The 19,781-nt window shown below is 40.4% G+C and overlaps 1 long non-coding RNA gene across 1 annotated transcript in view; it reads right to left on the reverse strand.

Annotated features, from left to right (window-relative positions):
• Positions 1 to 1,347: 1,347 nt before the first annotated feature.
• Positions 1,348 to 19,781, reverse strand: part of LOC139186217 (uncharacterized) — a 259,129-nt gene continuing 240,695 nt past the window's right edge. The window contains exon 6 of the long non-coding RNA XR_011569770.1: positions 1,348 to 2,889. This is a non-coding gene — a long non-coding RNA (uncharacterized lncRNA). The remainder of the gene's footprint in view (positions 2,890 to 19,781) is intronic.

Below are 19,781 nucleotides of genomic sequence, written 5' to 3' on the forward strand. Positions count from 1 at the left end.
TGAGCTACCAGGGAAGCTCAGCCATATGAAATGCATATATCCTCTCCCACCTGGACCTCTGTCTCATGTCCCTCAGCCCATCTAGGTTCATCACAGAGCACCAAGAAGAGCTCCCTGTGCTATACCGCAACTTCCCACTAGCTGTCTATGTCATACCTGGTAGTGTATATATCGGAAAAGGCAATGGCACCCCACTCCAGTACTCTTGCCTGGAAAATCCCATGGACGGAGGAGCCTGGTAGGCTGCGGTCCATGGGGTCGCTAGGAGTCGGACACGACTGAGCGACTTCACTTTCACTTTTCACTTTCATGCATTGGAGAAGGAAATGGCAACCCACTCCAGTGTTCTTGCCTGGAGAATCCCAGGGACGGGGAAGCCTGGTGGGCTGCCGTCTATGGGGTCGCACAGAGTCGGACACGACTGAAGCGACTTAGCAGCAGCAGCAGCAGCAGTGTATATATGTCAATCCTAATCTCCCAGTTCATCCCACCCTCCCCTTCCCCACACCGTGTGTCTACATATCCATTCTTATGTCTGCGTCTCCATTCCTGCCCTGCAAATGGGTTCACTTGTCCCGTTTTTCTAGATTCCATAGGGTTAAATACTTCTATATTTTAATTTTGTAATAGTGACTTTTGGCTGTTTACTGTATTTTTGTTTTTTCTAACTTACTAGAAACACTGAATACTATGATTAGAGAAATATTTGTCCTCTGCATCCTATTGTTACTTAAGTAACAAGAAAATGGGCAGCCAACAATTTTTTTAAGTTATCATCACATATGAGGCTCTAAGGACACTAAATTCAACTGTAATAAATAATCATATTTAAAAAAAAAAAAAACTACCACCACGTGGGAACAATTTTTATCTAGCTAATAATGTTGAATTCAGAATACAAAACATGGGTAGAAGTGGTCAGTATTTACCCTACTCTTCTCCCTGAAGAGGCTGCAAGCTGAGCTCCACATTTTTGACTTAAATAAGTAGCATCATGAGAAATTCCTTGTAGCAGCACTCCTACAGAATAAAGGACGAGAGGAAGGGGACCCTCCATATGTTTTTTACTTGGCTTTTCCTTCTGTGTTTGTTACCCTCAGACTTTCCAAAATTGTGACCAAACATGGCATAATATTGTGATTTGAAATAAGAAACACATATGAGGTCTTCACCCCATTCCTAACACAGAGTTCTTGTTTTTTTTTCCTAATGGTAATATAGTTACTTTACAGTGTTATCTTAGTTTCTGCTGTACAATGAAAAGAATCAGCCACATGTATACATATGTCCCCTCCCTCTGGGACCTCCCTCCCACCCCCAATCCCCATCCCACCCCTCTAGGTCATTACGGATCCCTGAGCTGGGCTCCCTGTGCTATACAGCAGGTTCCCACTTGCTGTCCCTTTTACACGTGGTAGTGTATATATGTCAATGCTAATCTCCCAATTTGTATCCATGACACAGAGTTCTTAAAACCCCGAAAATTTCCTAAATGGTGAGAGAGACAAAGGTGTCATTTTTCGCTAAAGCTGGTGACTTTTGGAAAGTATCTAGGTCCCCTAAGGATGGGAGCTGGTTGCCAGTGGAGCTCACAATGTGATTAGAGGGTTGGAATTTTCAGTCGCTGATCTCCTGGGAGGGAAGAGGGGCTGGAGATTGAACTCAGTTGTCAATGGCCAATGTTTTAATCAATCATTGTATATTTGATTACATATGCTTATGCATATGTAATAAAGTCTCCATAAAGCCCCAAAAGGATGGAGTTTGAAGAGGTTTGGGATCGGTGAACACGTGGAGATGCACAGAGAGTGATGCACTGACAACATGGAAGCTCTGAGCCCTTCCCCACACCCTATACGACACTTCCCCTCCATCTGGCTCATCATGAGTTACATCTTTCTATGTCAAACTGGTGATCTAGGAAGTAAACTGGCTCCCTGAGTTCTGTGAGCCATGCAAGCAAGTTGATGGAGCTAAAAGAGAGGGTTGTGGGAAGCTCTGATCTCTAGCTGTTTGGTCAGAAGCACAGGTGACAATCTGGACTTGCCACTGGTACCTGAAGTAGGGGATAGTCCGCCATGGGGTCCGATGCTATCTCTGAGTAGCTGGTGTCAGGGTTAAGTTTAATTTTAGGGTAGGCTGAGTACCATTCCTTTATATTTATATACTACATCTTCTTCATCCTTTCGTCTGTCAGTTGATACTTAGGTTGCTTTCAGGTCTTGGTTATTGTAAATAATGCTGCTATGAACATTGGGATGCAGGCTCCACTTTTTTTTCTTTTTTGCTGTTTTTGTTGTTTTGACTGCAGCTCACAACAGGCAGGATCTTAGTTTCCCGATCAGGGAGGGAATCTGCACCCACTGCAGTGGAATCGCAGAGTCTTAACCCCCGGACCACTAGGGAACTGTCAAAGTTTTTTGTTTTTGTCTTTCCAGATAGTGTCAGAGAATTGCTTGGTGGCACAGGGGGAAAAAAAAAGGCCCACACATTGGAATTGGGTGGAGAATCACACATGGTCATCAGAAGAGTCACTCACCAAAGTTGTTGTCCCTTTAGTTACATGACTGAGAGCTAAGCTTTCATGTTTGGCAATTAGAGCACATAGAAAGGCAATATTCATCACTGTTGTTTTATCAGGAAGCAACAGAGAAAAAATACTAATACCGTGAAATCTATTTTTCTACTAAACCTGGAAGGATGTGCTGAAAGCAAAGGACAAGAGGAAAAGTATGAAGTACGCAATGCCAAAATAAATGAGGCTGTTCCTCGCCAGCGAGCTGCCACGGCTGTCACAGGCATCCATCCTTTCCATGTGGCAGCAGCAAGAGCTTCTGCTTGTGCCAGAAACATCCTAGCTGTGACATGCACACGCAGATTTCAGCACTCCTGTCAGAGCAAAGCAGAAGTATAAAAATTAACCCCAACGGGGATTTGTCACCATCAGGAAGCATGAATATTTCAATTTCTGGATACATCAGTTACCAGGAAGACACATGGTGTCTTAGAACAAATAAGTTATTCCTGAATAACTCTCTCAGTCAAAAGTGAGAGAGGTAAAAAGAGGTGCCAGTTTTTGAAAAAACAAAAAAATTAGAAACCTATAAAAAACACTTCTTCATTAGGTTTATAAAATAATCCAATAATGCTAGAAACATTGAAAGTAATGCTGCCCCCTACCCCTTCTTGCACACTTAGTTTAATTCCCCAGATCTAACCACGGTAAGTTTCCTGTCTTCATGTCTAGAAAAATATGTGTATTATTGCAAGTAAACAATCCTTTCATTTACACAAATATTTGTGCTTCACAGTTTTTTTTTAACTAGCTAATATTTTGGCCAACTTTCCATTTAAACAGTTAAATCTACCCATTTCCAATCACAGTTGCAAAGTAGCACAATGTATGATTATTATTAATGGGCTTCCCAAGTGGCTCAGTGGTAAAGAATCTGCCTGCAAATGCAGGAGACGCAGGAGACACGGGTTTGATCCCTGGGTCAGAAAGATCCCTTGGGGGAGAAATGGCAAGCCCACACAATATTCTTGCCTGGACAACCCCACGGACAGAGAAGCCTGACGGACTATAGTCCTTGGGATCACGAAGAGTCAGACATGACTGAACACGTGAACATTATTAATATTTCTCTGTTTGGTGAACATTTGTGTTGCTGCTGGATCTGAGCATCAGTGAACATCTTTGCATTTAAGTAAAACTGTAAGATTAATTCCTGTGAGTAGGATTCTGAATCAGAAGAAATCTTGGTATTTTAACATTGCCTTTCAACACGATTTGTGAGTAATTATTCTAGCTAGCACTGGCCATTATAAAACATTCTAGTGTTTCCAATAAGATAGGGGGAAATAGTGTCTTATTGTTACTTAAATTTTCACCTATAGTTATGAGTGAATTTTAACAGTTAACCGTATGGCTAGCTATTCACTATCTGTAATTTTTTCCAGTGAAATGTTGCTTCATCTTTACTCATTTTTCTATTGTGAAGACTCTTTATGTAGTAAGAAAATATGGCATTTGTCTGGCATAGATTTTATACTTTGCATATATTTTCCATTATTGTCATCCTTCTTATGACATTATGAAATTTTTTTTGCAACATCAAATTTATACTTTTTATGAGGTCTAATTTATGACTTTCTCAATTTCTAAGTTAGAAAGAGTATTTTTTTTCTTTCTGAAGTTTTTTTTAAAGTGAGATTATTTCTTTTGGTGCCTTAGAATTTCTCTTTTTAGTTTAAATGCTTGTATATCTGGTATTTGTTATAGAATAAAGCTCCCAGTAAGGACTTAGCTTTAGTTTATGAAAAGAGCTATCCAAATTCCCCAGTAGAACCTTCTGAATAACTTATCAGATCTTCCACAATTTTAAATATCCTCTTCAGCAATATGTTGATTATGTTTGTCTCCGAATTTTAGTTACCGTCTTTTCTTTATGAACTTGTACCAAATTACTTTAGTGTGTCTTAATAACACTTTTAAAACCAATAAAAATGACTTTCTGCTAGTTACTTTTCTTTAATAGAATATTCCAAGATATTCTCACTTGCTGATTATTTTACATGAATTTTTGGTAATTTAAAACATACTATTTTAATTGAAATGGAAATGAGTTTATTGTCTAATTTTGGGGAAAATGTCAATAGAAATTCTGTTTTTCTATCTAAAAATGGCTTTCCTTTAATGTAAGGCTGGCTTCATATCCTTTAGTGAAATATTAAATTCTCTTTATATAATTTCTGAATAACCTTAATTTTGCTTTTTTCTTAGATATCTCTGTTGTTTTGATGGTGATAGTCACTTCCAAAGTGCTGATAAAAGAAACATGGAGAAGATAAGACTTGTGAACTTGAAAAACTGAGTTGAATTAGGAGTTTCCAAACATGTAAAACTGGGAAGGCAAACACAAGCACAAAATGATGTAAGAATTCAGAGAAAACAGTGTCCATCTCTGCAAAATAACTTTCCTAATAAAATGCAATCTTCAACCTGGATGTTTAAGAATGATTACAATGTCTGGGGTAATCCAAGATTAAAGAACTTTGCAAGTAGCTGGAAGCTGATTGCAAAAACAGGCCAGTGACAGAAGAACGTGTTACTCATGAGACTCTCCTACCGGAATGGCAGGATGGTTGGAACTAGACGTGTGAAATGGAGGTTAGAACTGAACTCCCAGGGACATCGTCTGGGCTACATATGCATAGTACAAAGTCTTTCATTTCAAGTTAAGAAATTGGGAACAGATAAAATGTGTCCTCTATGGCAAGAGGATTTAGGTATCTATGAAGAAGTTTATCTAAAACTAGGAGAGACAGGTGGCAGGGAACGCCACAAGGTGAAGTTTGTACAGGGAATCTGATGTCCTGGAAACACATTCCATTGGTAGCAAAGTTCCTAACATGGAGACAATTCTCATCAAATGTTGAATGAATTAAAGAAAAACTAAATGAAAAAGCAAGAGTGTTTTGAGATCAGATAATTCCAGAAATGCATAATGTGTAATAATTTAATCTCAAGGTTTAAACCACTCATTCTATAAAACCACCAGGCTTCTGAGAGGTGTAGTATTTTGCCCAATAAGCATGACAACATTAAGGAACCAAAATCTGGAACATAGCTCTATTTTGAAACACAGCAGTAATTAAGTAAATGAATTAATGTTTCAAAGCACTTGTGACAGTATTTTGCACAAACTATGTACTGTATAACTGATTTGTTCAGTAAGTAAATACTGAATGCTTGGATAATGGGCCCTGGATAAAAATAGGAAAGTAGTCAATGTTTAGATCAGATCTCAGTTCCCTTGTTCTGAACTACTTTTTTCTCTCTGGTTGTCCCCTGTGTTTGCCTCACACCATTGTTCTAAGTTCCAAACATCTCTATTAATCTGCCATTTCCCCCAAAATATCTCACAGAAAATAGTATGTTTACTACAGTAGTGAGTTCAAGAACAGAGGAAGGAGGGAGCTTGTGTCATTTGACACAAGAAAGGAAACTCTGTGCAGCTGGACCATTGTGAACTACAAGGAAGATGATGAGTAGAGATGGGCAGGGGTCAACTCAGGCCACTTTTAAGGAGTTTGGACTTTGTCTTTTGGAAAAAAACTATGGTTTTTCCAGTAGTCATGTATAGATTTGAGAGTTGGACCATAAAGAAAGCTGAGCTCCAAAGAATTGATGCTTTTGAATTGTGTGTTGGAGAAAACTCTTGAGAGTCCCTTGAACTGCAAGGAGATCCAACCAGTCCATCCTAAAGGAAATCAACCCTGAATAATCATTGGAAGGACTGATGCTGAAGCTGAAACTCCAATACTTTGGCCACCTGATGCAAAGAACTGACTCACTGGAAAAGAGCCTGATGCTAGGAAAGTTTGAAGACAGGAGGAGAAGGGGATGACACAGGATAAGATGGTTGGATGGCATCACCAATCAATGGACATGAGTTTGAGCAAGCTCCAGAAGCTGGTGATGGACAGGGAAGCCTGGCATGATGTAGTTCATGGGGTCACAAAGAGTCAGACATGACTGAGTAACTGAACTGAACTGACTGGACTTTGCCTTAAGAGCAATGTGAAGTCAATAAAGGGAGTTAGCAAGAGAAGTATGTGTTGGATCCCTTGGACTGCAAGGACATCCAACCAGTCCATCCTAAAGGAGACCAGTTCTGGGTGTTCTTTGGAAGGACTGATGCTGAAGCTGAAACTCCAATACTTTGGCCACCTCATATGAAGAGTTGACTCATTGGAAAAGACCCTGATGCTGGGAGGGATTGGGGGCAGGGGGAGAAGGGGACGACAGAGGATGAGATGGCTGGATGGCATCACCAACTCGATGCACATGAGTTTGGGTGAACTCCAGGAGTTGGTGATGGACAGGGAGGCCTGGCGTGCTGCAATTCATAGGGTCACAAAGAGTCAGATATGACTGAATGACTGAATTGACTGCACTGTACGTGTCTAGACTTTCACTGAAAAATCATTCTTATATGTCACAGTGGAGAACAGAGCTAAATGAATCAAAAACAAATGTGGAGTAGCTTTTTCTATAGTCAAAGTAAGAGACGATGATGGTTTAAACTGCAGGAGGGTCTGTAGACAGGGAGAAGACCACTAAAAGGAATTGGTTGATGGAGAATTGAGGAGGGGGGAAACATAAAGGATGATGACTAGGTTTTGTACCATAAGCAACTAGGTACCATTTCCCAAGGCAGTTCTTTGGAGGAAGTTCTTGGAAAAAAGCATGAGTTGAGTTAGTTATATGCATTTGAAGTATAGAAAAGTTCAGACAAGAGAAGATCCTTCAACATTTTATCAGGCCCCCTTCATGCATCCAATACATCCCTTCTACCCCACCTCTTACTCCAACCAAATGTGCTACAATCACCATTGTATCCCTTCTCATCCTAGCTCCAACCAGATACACAAAGATCCAATTTGATAGCACCTCTCCTAAGCCTTAGGCTTTCCTGGTGGCTCAGATAGTAAAAAATCTGCCTGCACTGTGGGAGACCTGGGTTTCCCAATCCTTCCCAATCCTTGGGTTGGGAAGATCCCCTGGAGAAGGGAATAGCTACCCACTCCAGTATTCTTGTCTGGAGAATCCTGTGGGCAGAAGGCGCCTTGTGGGCTACAGTCCATGGGGTTGCAAAGAGCCAGACATGACTGAGCGACTATCACTTTCACTCCTAGGCCTTTGCCCTGTATCTCTTGGTGGCTGCCTGAGGCTCGTATATGGGACCCCCCAGAATGTGAGGGAGTTAACTCCTGTGATGCCATCCTTGATCAATGGGGATTGAAGTTGATGAATATTGATGAATAAATGCTTATTTTTATTTTCCCCTGGGTGGACAGATCTGAGCTGCATTTTATAAGCTGCTCAGATGATCTCAGAAGGATCTAGCACCAGTGGCCTCTGCGGAAGTGGTCAACTTGATAAATCAGCCTTCTGCTGGCTCTTCCTCCTTCCCTGTCTTGCTTGCCCTATGCATTTCTGCCACTGCCTGGAATAACTTTCAAATAAACTACAAACCTTTGCTTCATTCTGCTTTTGGAGGAACCTAGGATAAGATAGGAGAAGGCAATGGCAGGCCATTCCAGTACTCTTGCCCGGAGGATCCCATGGACAAAGGAGTCTGGTGGGCTGATGTCCATGGGGTCGCAAAGAGTCAGATATGACTGAGCAACTTCACTTTCACTTTTCACTTTCATGCATTGGAGAAGGAAATGGCAACCCACTCCAGTGTTCTTGCCTGGAGAATCCCAGGGACGGTGGAGCTTGGTAGGCTGCAGTCTTTGTGGTCGCATAGAGTCAGACAAGACTGACACGATTTAGCCACAGCAGCAGCAGGATAAGATAAGAGTTATCAGTGAGTAAGTGGTAATTCAAGTGCCAAGTGTAGATACGATCACAGAAAGAAAGAAAGGAAAGGGTAAGCAAGCTTCAAAAATCTAATATTTATTGATTGGATAGAGCTGATAAAGAAAATGAAGAAGGGAATCCAAAGAGGAGGGAGAAACAGTGATAGAGAAACAAGGGGAGAGAGACAAAAACAGAGAAAGGGAGAGATGCCAAGGAAGTCACAGAAAGGGATACCAAAGGGAGGCAGTGGTCAGTTTTGCCAAATCCTGAGATCAAGAAAAATAAAGACCAAACTTGTACAGAAGATTTGGCATCGTGGAGGTTTTTGGTGCTCACAGCTGGGACGGGCTTTTTTTTTTTTTTTTTTTGATAAAACACATGTTTAAAAGAATGCATGGAACTGAATCAACAAACTTCTCTGATTGAAACTCTTGGTATTGATGAGCCACATATGCAAATGAGCAAGGGGGCTTAAACACCCCAGGAAACACATCATGATGGGAGTGCTCTATGTGGGAGGCTGATTGTCTTTGACAGCTTTTGGCACCACAGTGCTTGGTTCCAGTTGACGGATACTTGAGAGACTGGACTGATGAGCTTACTGCTGATTTAGACATTTCCCAGGATACATTCACCAACACCTGTGCCAAATTTATGACAATTTTTAACTTAGTTGTCATCTTCAATCTTGTAAACATATGACGGAGTTCTCTTCTGCAAGAGAGTAACTTGAAATTGAATCTTCAATTCTATCTTAAGGTGAATCTTGTACACCTTTTGTCATATAAAAAGCATTTTGTGGAAATTTACTTGATGTATAAACTACTCCCCAGTTTATGTAGTGGTTGACACTAAACATTTTCTGTAAGAGCAAAGAGAGAATATTTGCTAGAATTCCTCCATAGCAAAGTGACTTAAAACTCTAGATTGGCACCACCACAAAAATGCCAACTTTTCCATCCTAAGAAAATCCTTCTTGTCTATCATCCCTACCTACCTAGTCACTGTAATTTTTCCCTGACTCCTACACACAACTGGCAGAGAACTTAGTTGAAAGGTTTGTAGAAATGCAGACATATTTTGAAATATAAGATTTCTCAGTGTTCAAAGAGAGGAAGAGCTCAATATTATATTCTAAGACTCTGGTTATAACTTTTCATGGAATATAATGCTAATAAAGAAAAATAAAGTTTGGAGAAAGAGAAATTATTTTGTGTTTCACAGAAAATTTCAATGATGTTATTCAACTTTTGAATTGAAATGCTTTAGTCCCTCATAGAAAGATGATCAAGCATCCATAGTCAAAAAAAAAAACAAAAAAACTAGCTAACATTCTAACATTTACTGTGTGCCTAGCATGGTTTGAGCTTCCCTTGTGGCTCAACTGCTAAAGAATCCACCTGCAATGTGGGAGACCTGGGTTTGATCCCTGGGTTGGGAAGATCCCCTGCAGAAGGGAAAGGCTATCCAGTCCAGTATTCTGGACTGGAGAATTCCATGGGCTGTATAGTCCATAGGGTCACAAAGAGGCACAACTGAGCTACTTTTGACACTTTCATTAGAATGGTTTTAATGTATAACTTGTCCTGAGTCTAATTTTTTAAATAATCGCATAAAGTAAGTTCCATTCTATTTCATCAGTAGGGAGGCTGAGATACAGAAATTTTAAGTAAATTTCTCATTTGAGCAGAGCTAAAAAGTAATAGAACCAGGATCCAAATTCTAATAGCCTTGCCTCAAGTCCATGCTCTAAACCTTAAGAGTGTGCTCAGTTGCTTCAGTTGTGTTTAACTCTTTGCAACCCCATGGACTGTAGCCCACCAGACTCCTCTGTCCATGGGTATTCTCCAGGCAAGAATACTGGAGTGAGTTGCCATTTCCTTCTCCAAAACCCTAAGTGTAGGCCTTCTGTAAAAATATAATGAAGCAAACAGGCCATTTAATTCTTCCTTTATGTATGGGAACTTTCTGGTATTCATATTCTTACATATCCAAAGTAAGCAGTCACAAGTAAGAGAAGTTCAGAAGTTCAGTACCAGTCTAAGGTATCCATCACTAAACACATGGAACATAAGATCCAGTGAGACTATTGCTGCTGCTGCTGCTAAGTCACTTCAGTTGTGTCCAACTCTGTGCGACCCCATAGACGGCAGCCCACCAGGCTCCCCCGTCCCTGGGATTCTCCAGGCAAGAACACTGGAGTGGGTTGCCATTTCCTTCTCCGTTGTAAGAAAGTGAAAAGTGAAAGTGAAGGCGCTCAGTCGTTTCCATCTCCTAGCAACCTCATGGACTACAGCCTACCAGGCTCCTCCGTCCATGGGATTTTCCCGGCAAGAATACTGGAGTGGGGTGCCACTGAGACTATTGACTGATGGTTAATTATAGCGGGTATCAAATCTACATGACACCACAATCAGTAGACTAGAAAATCAAACTTCATAGCATGAAATATGCCCTTCTTATGTCATTCTTCATCAGATTTCAAAGCCTCCAGTGAAAGGGAGACTACCCAGAAAAGAATGCAAAAGAAGAGGAGGCATCACAATCTGAAAGAGGAGTATTTGCTTCTGCCCTTCTAGCACTGCTGTGGAAAACAGTCCTGTCTAGATGTTGACTGCTCTGAGCCACCACCCTGGGGTGCTGGGCAAAGCTTCTTCATTGCATCTCCCTCTACTTTTTGTCATAATGTTAATATGAGAAGGCAATTTAAAATGTGTCTGAAATTGAAAAACAGTTTTGAATAATTAAAATTCATCTATACTGAAGTTTGGGACTTTCCAGGTGGTGATAGTGGTAAAGAACCAGCTTGCCAGTGCAGGAGATGCAAGAGACACGCGTTCAATCTCTGGGTCAGGAAGATCCCTTGGAGAAGGTCATGGCAACCCACTCCAGTATTCTTGCCTGGAGAGTCCCATGGATGGAGGAGCCTTGGCAGGCTGCAGTCCATAGGGTCGCACAGAGTTGGACAAGACTGAAGTGACTTAATAGGCAGGTGTATGGAAGTTTAAAAAAGGAGGGAAAAGAAACTTTTCAAGTCAAAAAAACTAACATATAATACAAAGAAGATTTAACTGAACACAACTAGTGGAGTCTCAGTTCAGGGAAAAAAGTTGTAGTGAACATCTCTACCTGTTTTCCTGTACTTTACAAAGTATTTCTGAAATAAAATAACATTTTCTTCTGTGCCTTCAAAATGCCTTCAAAATCTGTTTCTTGGACATATTTTCTTCGATGAATGGTATGATCTTCAAAATGGTTTATACAAAAAGCATTCATTTTTTAGGTATAGCCATGGCTCCAAATCCCAACTAAACATTTATGCAAACATCTTATTTTAGACAACATTTTGAGCTTCAGTATTCTCGCACGCAAAATAAAAATAACAGCATGCACTTTATAAAGGTAGTAAAGACCACATATGTGAGAGTATTCGCACGATGACTGTCACATAAGAAAGACTTAAAAACAGTGATTACATCTCAAAGTCACTTCACACGCCAATTCACTAGATTCAATAAATTGCTTTGTCATTCAAAAGATGTCATTCAGTGACCCCCATGTGTCATCAAGACTCTCTGCAGGAGTCTTAGGAATAATTGAAATTGATGGACCTTGGGACATTTAAGCCCCACACCTCCACTAGGCAACAATGAAGAGAATTATCTGTTGAAGATGCTCTCCTTGGCCTAAAATGCTGGTTTAGTGATCACAGAGGGACATGGGAAGTTCACTGGCAGGTGGACAAGGATATTCTTCCTCTTTTGAAAGTTCCAGACAGTGGGATTATTGATTCTTGCCTCTAAATATGCTGTGTGCTGGCTGACCTCTTAGAGAGCAGAAGCAATCTCATGAGGGAACCTTTAGAAACACACTTAGCCTGCTCAGGTCATGGTGACAACACTCTTAGGGGACCTGACCTACGTGCTTCAGGGCCGGGCTGAAAGCTACTGACTCTGAGCATTCAGGATGCGTTCCTTTCAGAATATGTGGAACTTAAACATATTAAGATGGTTCTTTATTCTTTGAAATATAAGAACAAAATAGTCGTAAGAATCTGGGCCATTCTGAAAGTTGTATTACTGCATTAGGTTGAAACTTTGACATAGGGATGATAAGAAATATATTTATTTCATTAAAAAACATGTATAAAACAAATTTCTCCATTTTCAACTGGTTTCTGGAGTAGTACAACCTAGAAACTGTATTTTATATTTCTGCCAAAAAAAAAAAAGGCAAATGAAAAGCTTGCCTATAACTATCTCCTATCAGAAAGTTTCCTGTGTGGCTCAATAATCTCCTGGCATGAAAGGAAGGTCAAATCCATTAAACCATCATCTTAGAAAGATTATATTGTCAGATACAGAAACTATTTCCTGGGACTTAGTTGCTCCTTGGAAATGTCTATTTAACATTCTGCATGTGTGTACACATGCATCAAAACATAAGTATCAGCAGCTTGCATGTGTCACCTTGATGGTCTTGAAATAAAGTAAGAATAGAGTAAGATTAGAGAAAGGAAGAGATGTACTACAGTTTCTGGGCTGAGATATGTGAAATAGCTCACTCTATCCCTTTACTATCTCAGAGGAGAAGGAGATGTGGTGAACACAGCAAAGTGAAGATTTTTTGGCTACAGTTTCTAAGAATGATGAGGAGAAAAGAGTAGTCTGAAGGGGGGAAAAGTAGCTATGAAAAAGTTGAATGTGTGATGTTAATGTAGATGCCTTTTGCATGGAATAAGGAAAATTTCCCTAAAAAATATATACAGCTATTTTCAATTTTTATCTTTTTGAGCTAAAGTTTCCTGGAGTAGTAAAATTGTACTAGTGAGAACAGTTCAACAGTACAATTCTCCAATGACATACAGTAAAGTATATGTGTGTAGATGGTTTTGGTTCTCAAACACATATAAATTTTCTAAGAATCCAGATTCATTTAGGACTAAGGATATCCTAGTTGCTCAGATGGTAAAGAATCTGCCTGCAATGCAGGAGACCTAGGTTTGATCCCAAGGTCAGGAAGATCCCCTGGAGAAGGAAATGGCTATCTACTCCAGTGTTCTTGCCTTGAGAATTCCGTGGACAGAGAAGCCTGGCAGGCTGTAGTCCATGGGTCACAAACAGTTGGACGTGACTAAGTGACTAACACACACACACTCAAGGTTTCCAAAATTGGGTTAATGACAAAGCTTAAAGGAGTTAAATGACTTGTTTAAATCCAATTAGTTTTAGAGCCAATATTTTCACCCAGGCTATCATGTTCTTTCTCCTCCATGTTGCCCTCTCTGTAGAAATTCTTGTTATGGTCATGTCACCGCAAGGTACAGAGAAAGGTCTAGTCCATAATTGAATTAATCAGGTATTTTTTTTTTTTTTACAAATTTCTAGTACAACTACTTTTGTAAAATATTACATTTGGATAGTAGAGTACCCTGGTTGGCACAATCATAATGTACTTATTTATAATAAATATCCCACACAACTCCAAAAACGAATCTAAGGTTTCTCTAACACCTTATGGAAAAGGCCTTGTGATTCATTTACATTGGATCACAGAGTGTAGGACAACATCTTGTACATGCTAGGATAGATAAGATAAAATACTTTTAGCAAATAAAGTACAATGAAGATAACTTCAACAGTTGACTTCTTTAATTAACGAGCTTCAAGGATCTCTTAATTTTGACACTCTGGGCTTTCCAGATGTCTAAATCATAAAGAATCCACATGCCAATGCAGGAGACATGGTTCAGTCCCTGGGTTGGGAAAAGGAAATGGCTGCTCACCCCAGTATTCTTGCCTGGAGAATCCCATGGACAGAGGAACCTGGTGGACTACAGTCCATGGGGCTGCAAAGAGTCAGACATAACGGAGTAACCAACAATTATGGTGCTTTATTTCAGGTTTTTGTCCTCCAGACTGCATCTACCCTCATCTAAATTAATGAACAAAATAGAACATGAAATTCTGGAGGAATGAATTTTACAAATATTCTTTCAATAGTTGTAGGAAATCACCGTGATTGAATTACCAGACACCATAAAGTTGGGAAGAAGAAGGAACACTCTGTTTTGGAAAATGTGGTCTCTCATTTCTGTGGCTTACTTTTTATCATTTCTTTTATGTTAGTTTCACCCTCATTTTCTATAGCTCCTCTTTGAAACTCATATTGTCTTCACAGGAATGAGCTTTCCTTCTTCAGGATTCTGGAAAAACAAGCCTCTAAATCCATTTGTATAGATACTGCAAACCTTAATTTCTAACTATTATCACATCTCTTCCCTATTACTTCTCTAATATAATCATTTGTTCTAGGTAAATTTGATTTTCCCTCTATTCTTTCACCTTTAAAGTTAATTTGCTTCTTTGAAAAAAAAAAAAGAATAACAGATGATTTCTTGTTTATTTTCTTTCTTCTTAAATCTATTAAAGAACATTCTTGGTAAGTTAAACTTTCAGCCTCTTCCTTCAAGTACCTCCATAAATGGTCCTAGAAGTCACCTGGATGAGGAGTAGGAGAGTTCCTTCAGGATTTTCTTCCTTCCACAAATCCAGCATCATCCTGAAAGCCAAGGTCATTTTTACATTTAAAAAATGAATTCCACTTCTGCTTCAGAAGATAAAGTAGACATAGTTCTCCCTATTCCTCTTGCTGCTGCTGCTTCTAAGTCGCTTCAGTGGTGTCCAACTCTGTGCGGCCCCATAGACGGCAACCCACCAGGCTCCCCCGTCCCTGGGATTCTCCAGGCAAGAACACTGGAGTGGGCTGCCATTTCCTTCTCCAATGCATGAAAGTAAAAAGTGAAAGTGAAGTTGCTCAGTCGTGTCCAACTCTTAGCAACCCCATGGACTGCAGCCTACCAGGCTCCTTCCTCTTGCTAAGTACAACTAAAAACCTTAGAAATACATGTAAAACAAGAATAAGGAGGCTCTCAATGTTGGAGAAAAGAAAACTTGGAGCCCAAGGAGTAATATGGTGGTGAATTTTCAGAGTTTTACTTTTGTCTCACATATCCTAGACTGACTTCCAAAGAAGTCAGAATCCTGGAAACCCTCAAGCAGAGATAAAAAGAAAAACAAATCAAAGACACCAAGAAGAGCCTACTTTCTCCAGCTGAATAACCAGGAGTAGGCAGCCTATAAAGAGAATACTTTTAGACAATAATTGCTCTTCTTCAGCCAAATGCCACAGGTTAAAAGAAAGAAAGAAAAACAACTGAAGGCCAAGGTGGAGGAATTAGATTTCTACCTTCAGCAATCTCTAACAAGGCACCCCTATATCCTGCATAGACGTGTCACAAAAGCCAAGTTGGGAAGCTATGACATTCTCACAAGGTAATAACAAAATAGACCCACCTTGAGATGGTTCAGAGGCTGCATAATGGAGAGTCAGAACTTTCACTATCATTCACTGATAATGTGATAATGAGGGGTTATTATCAGTGTTAATGAGGTGATACCCTTCCTATGGTTTCAGTGAAGGCCATAAGAGGAGCAGCTCTGTTCCAACTTCCAGACAGAATTGCTGGGAGCCGGCGTGAGGACCTCCACCCGTGGCAAAGGTCATGAGGTAGGAGGCTTGACATATGCAAAGGTGGGATCGAGCCTCAGGAGTCCCCCTGGAAATTCTCGAGCATCTACCCCCAAAACCAGAGTCTGCCTGCTTTACTACTTTGTGCTGTCACCTACACCTCTGATTTTATGGGGGGCTGTCCCCCACCACCTCTTTCAGAGAAGGAGTTAACTTAGAGCTCCAGTTAATAATAATTCCTGGGCGTGACAGAAGTGTTCCAAACTTACAAACTCCTCTGAAGGTTTTCTAGCCTGCCTGACAGGCATGTCTGGCCACATGTGATTGCTCACAGCCTCCCAACCATGAGAGGCATGAGATGCTTTAAATCTTCTGAAAAACAGGCTCTTTAGAGAAGTTAGAAAACTATTAGCGTAAGTATAGTGGGCTGATTAGAAATTGTATTGGTGAAGGGTTTTTCATTTGTTGAGCCAATGTTTACTGCTAAGTCTCCACATCCCCTGTCCTTATACACATTAATGAATATATAGAAGAAATAAGTATTAACCTTTGATATTAATCACGTTAGACCTTAAGCTAAGCAAATTCTTTCCTTAATTAAAACCCACTACACCCTCACCCTATAGGAATGTAACTTTATCTGGTACCTTCGGAAGGTGGCATCTCTTTTAAGAATAATCACCCCTGGAGAAATAAGTGTTCTGGTTGACTGACCACTGTCACAAGGAAAGGGTCATAAATTGTCAGCAGGCCCCACGGCCAGAAGATGATGTAACACCCCTAAGACCTCTGTATATATCTGTATGAAACACCTGACTTTAATAAAAGTAGGACTGCTGACCCCACGTGACTTTTGTATAACATCTCAGTGTATAAAAACAGACCCTGGAAAAATAAAAAATGGGATCAGTTCCTTGAAAGACTGGTCTCCCCATGTCGTTCTCTCTCTCAAACTCTGGCTGAGTTTCCATCTGCAGCGCGGAGACTACCAAGCTTACTAATTATGCCTGGGCTTCTAAGATCCGACTGGGGAGGCCTCAGTGTCTCCTCTCCTTCGGGAGAATGGAAGGACGCCTGCGGCCTACATAAGTGGTGCAAACTTCTTGTCTTGAAGTTTTATTGGTTTCCCGAGTAAACCAAGCTACTCAGCCTCTTTTCTCCACTGAATTTTCCTGCTGAGCTATCCTCATTCTATTACTTTTTACATCTCTAATTAATATCTAATTAAAGCCAGTGTATTCGCCAACGCCGTCTCTCCTTCGAATTTCCCTGGATCCACCGGGGCTGGACCCTGGCAAGTGGCACCTGGACAGGCTAATTCAAAGGTAAGCCCCCCACGGAGCACTTGGAGTCATCAGCCCTGATGCTCCCCCCTCAGAACAACATCAGCCCTATTGTTCCCCCTGTGTTGAGTTTTAGGGACGGCTAGGACCCCACTTAGGGTGCTGCAGACCCCCCTGTAAGATAGGGCGAAGACGAGGTAATAACAAAATAGACCCACCTTGAGATGGTTCAGAGGCTGCATAATGGAGAGTCAGAACTTTCACTATCATTCACTGATAATGTGATAATGAGGGGTTATTATCAGTGTTAATGAGGTGATACCCTTCCTATGGTTTCAGTGAAGGCCATAGAGAGGCAGCTCTGCTCCAACTTCCAGATAGAATGGTACCAGTTGAGGACTGATGTGGGTGAGCATGGAGGCCTGAACTCTTAGCCCCATCTGAAAAAAAGAGTCTAAACAGAGCCTCAGGGAATAGTGAGACTATAACAAATGATCTATTAGAATCCCAGAACAAGCAGATAAATAAGACAAAGGTTAAAAAAAAAAAGTGCTCAAATTTCCAAAATTTGGCAAAAGACATAAACTCACAGATTTAAGAAGCTGAGTAAATATGAAAAGTAAAAGTACAGAGAAATCCACACCAAGACAAATCCTGGTCAAACTTCTGAAAACTAAATTCAAACCAAAAAGTCTCAAAAGTAACAAAAAGAGAATGATACATTACCCATAGAAGGAAACAATTGGAATGGAAGTACATTTCTCTTTGAAAACCACAGAGGCCCAAAAAGAAGGAAGCTCCTTGATATTTTCAAGAGCTGAAAGAAAAAGAACTGCTGACATAGAGTTATATATCCAGCAAAAATATCTTTCAAACAGAAAGGGGAAATCAAGCAGTCTCAGCTGAAGATACTGAAGAATTAGTCACTGGTAGCAATGGCACCCCACTCCAGTACTCTTGCCTGGAAAATCCCATGGACAGAGGAGCCTGGTAGGCTGCAGTCCACGGGGTCGCGAAGAGTCAGACACGACTGAGCGACCTCACTTTCACTTTCCACTTTCATGCATTGGAGAAGGAAATGGCAGCCCACTCCAGTGTTCTTGCCTGGAGAATCCCAGGGACGGGGGAGCCTGGTGGGCTGCCGTCTCTGGGGTCGCACAGAGTCAGACAGGACTGAAGCGACTTAGCAGCAGCAGCAGCAGACAAACCATAAAAGAATGATTAAAGGAAGAACTCTAAAGCAGAAAAGAAATGGTAAAAGAAGGAATCATGAAATAACAGAAAGAATAGAAGAATGGAAAGAGACAAAGTATGAGTAAATTGACATTCTTTCTCCTCTTGAGTTTTCTCAAGTATATTTCACAGCTGAAAAATAAATTATAACATAGTCTAATGCAGTTCTCAATAAATATACAGGAAACATTTAGATAACTCTACTACAAAAATCGGGCTTCCCTGGAAGCTCAGCTGGTAAAGAATCTTTCTGCAATGAAGGAGACCCTGGTTGGATTCTTGAGTTGGGAAAATCCCCTGCAGAAGGCACAGGCTACCCACTTCAGTATTATTGGATTTCCCTGGTGGCTCAGACAGTAAGGAATCTGCATGCAATGCAGGAGACCTGGGTTCAGTCACTTGGTTGGGAAGATCCCCTGGAGGAGGGCATGGCAACCCACTCTGCTATTCTTGCCTAGAAAATACCCATGGATTTAGAGGAACCTGGTAGGCCATAGCCCATGGGGTTGCAAAGAGTCAGACATGACTGAGCAACTAAGCACAGCTCAGCACTACACAAATTACACAAATTGATAAATGTGATAAAATCATATAGAAATAACTATTCAAAGATAAGAGTGCATGTAAAACTGGGAAAAATCTAAGATTAAAATTAGATCAACTTCCTGTTTGTGACATTGTACAGTAAGTTTTGCAAGATGTTATCATTGGCAGAATTGGGTGAAAGATACATGTCATCTTTGCATTTTTCATTGCAATGGCTCATGAATCTACAATTCTCCCCAAATAAAAGGTTTAATAACAATGCACTCCTGAAATGGAAATTGATAGGAACAAGCTCCCAGAAACAAAAGCAGATATCTACAGAAAGAAAAATAGAAATATTATACAGAAAACACTGTTTAGCTGTGTATATTAATAGAAACTGGTAAGCAATCAATCAACCAGTCAATCAGTAAATAAGTCATCTAGAAAAGATAGCAAGATCTCATAACATGGTCACAATTTGACTCACTTAGAGTCCGTGGTAGGTTCTGATGTTTACAAGTTCAGAGTCTTCACTTTAATCAAAGTACACCAAATTTATCCATCTCTGATGACTGACTTTACTAATTCAACTCATAAGAAGACTTATGTATGCAGCAACACTTGAATGCTCTTTTCTTTGCTGGCCCTCATTCCTAAATTCCCCTCCTTTTTTTGGGATATTCCTCATTCAAGGTCCTCCAATTAGAACACTTCACCCAAATAAGCATGCATTTTTTGTAAGGACCATACATTCAAGCCTTCTCTGAAGAAAGGAAAAAATTTCCCAGTAATTTAACTTTGACTCTACCCTTTATAAAACAGCAACCTCTGCATTA

Source organism: Bos indicus, chromosome 12 (assembly GCF_029378745.1).
Source record: "Bos indicus isolate NIAB-ARS_2022 breed Sahiwal x Tharparkar chromosome 12, NIAB-ARS_B.indTharparkar_mat_pri_1.0, whole genome shotgun sequence".
NCBI lineage: Eukaryota > Metazoa > Chordata > Mammalia > Artiodactyla > Bovidae > Bos > Bos indicus.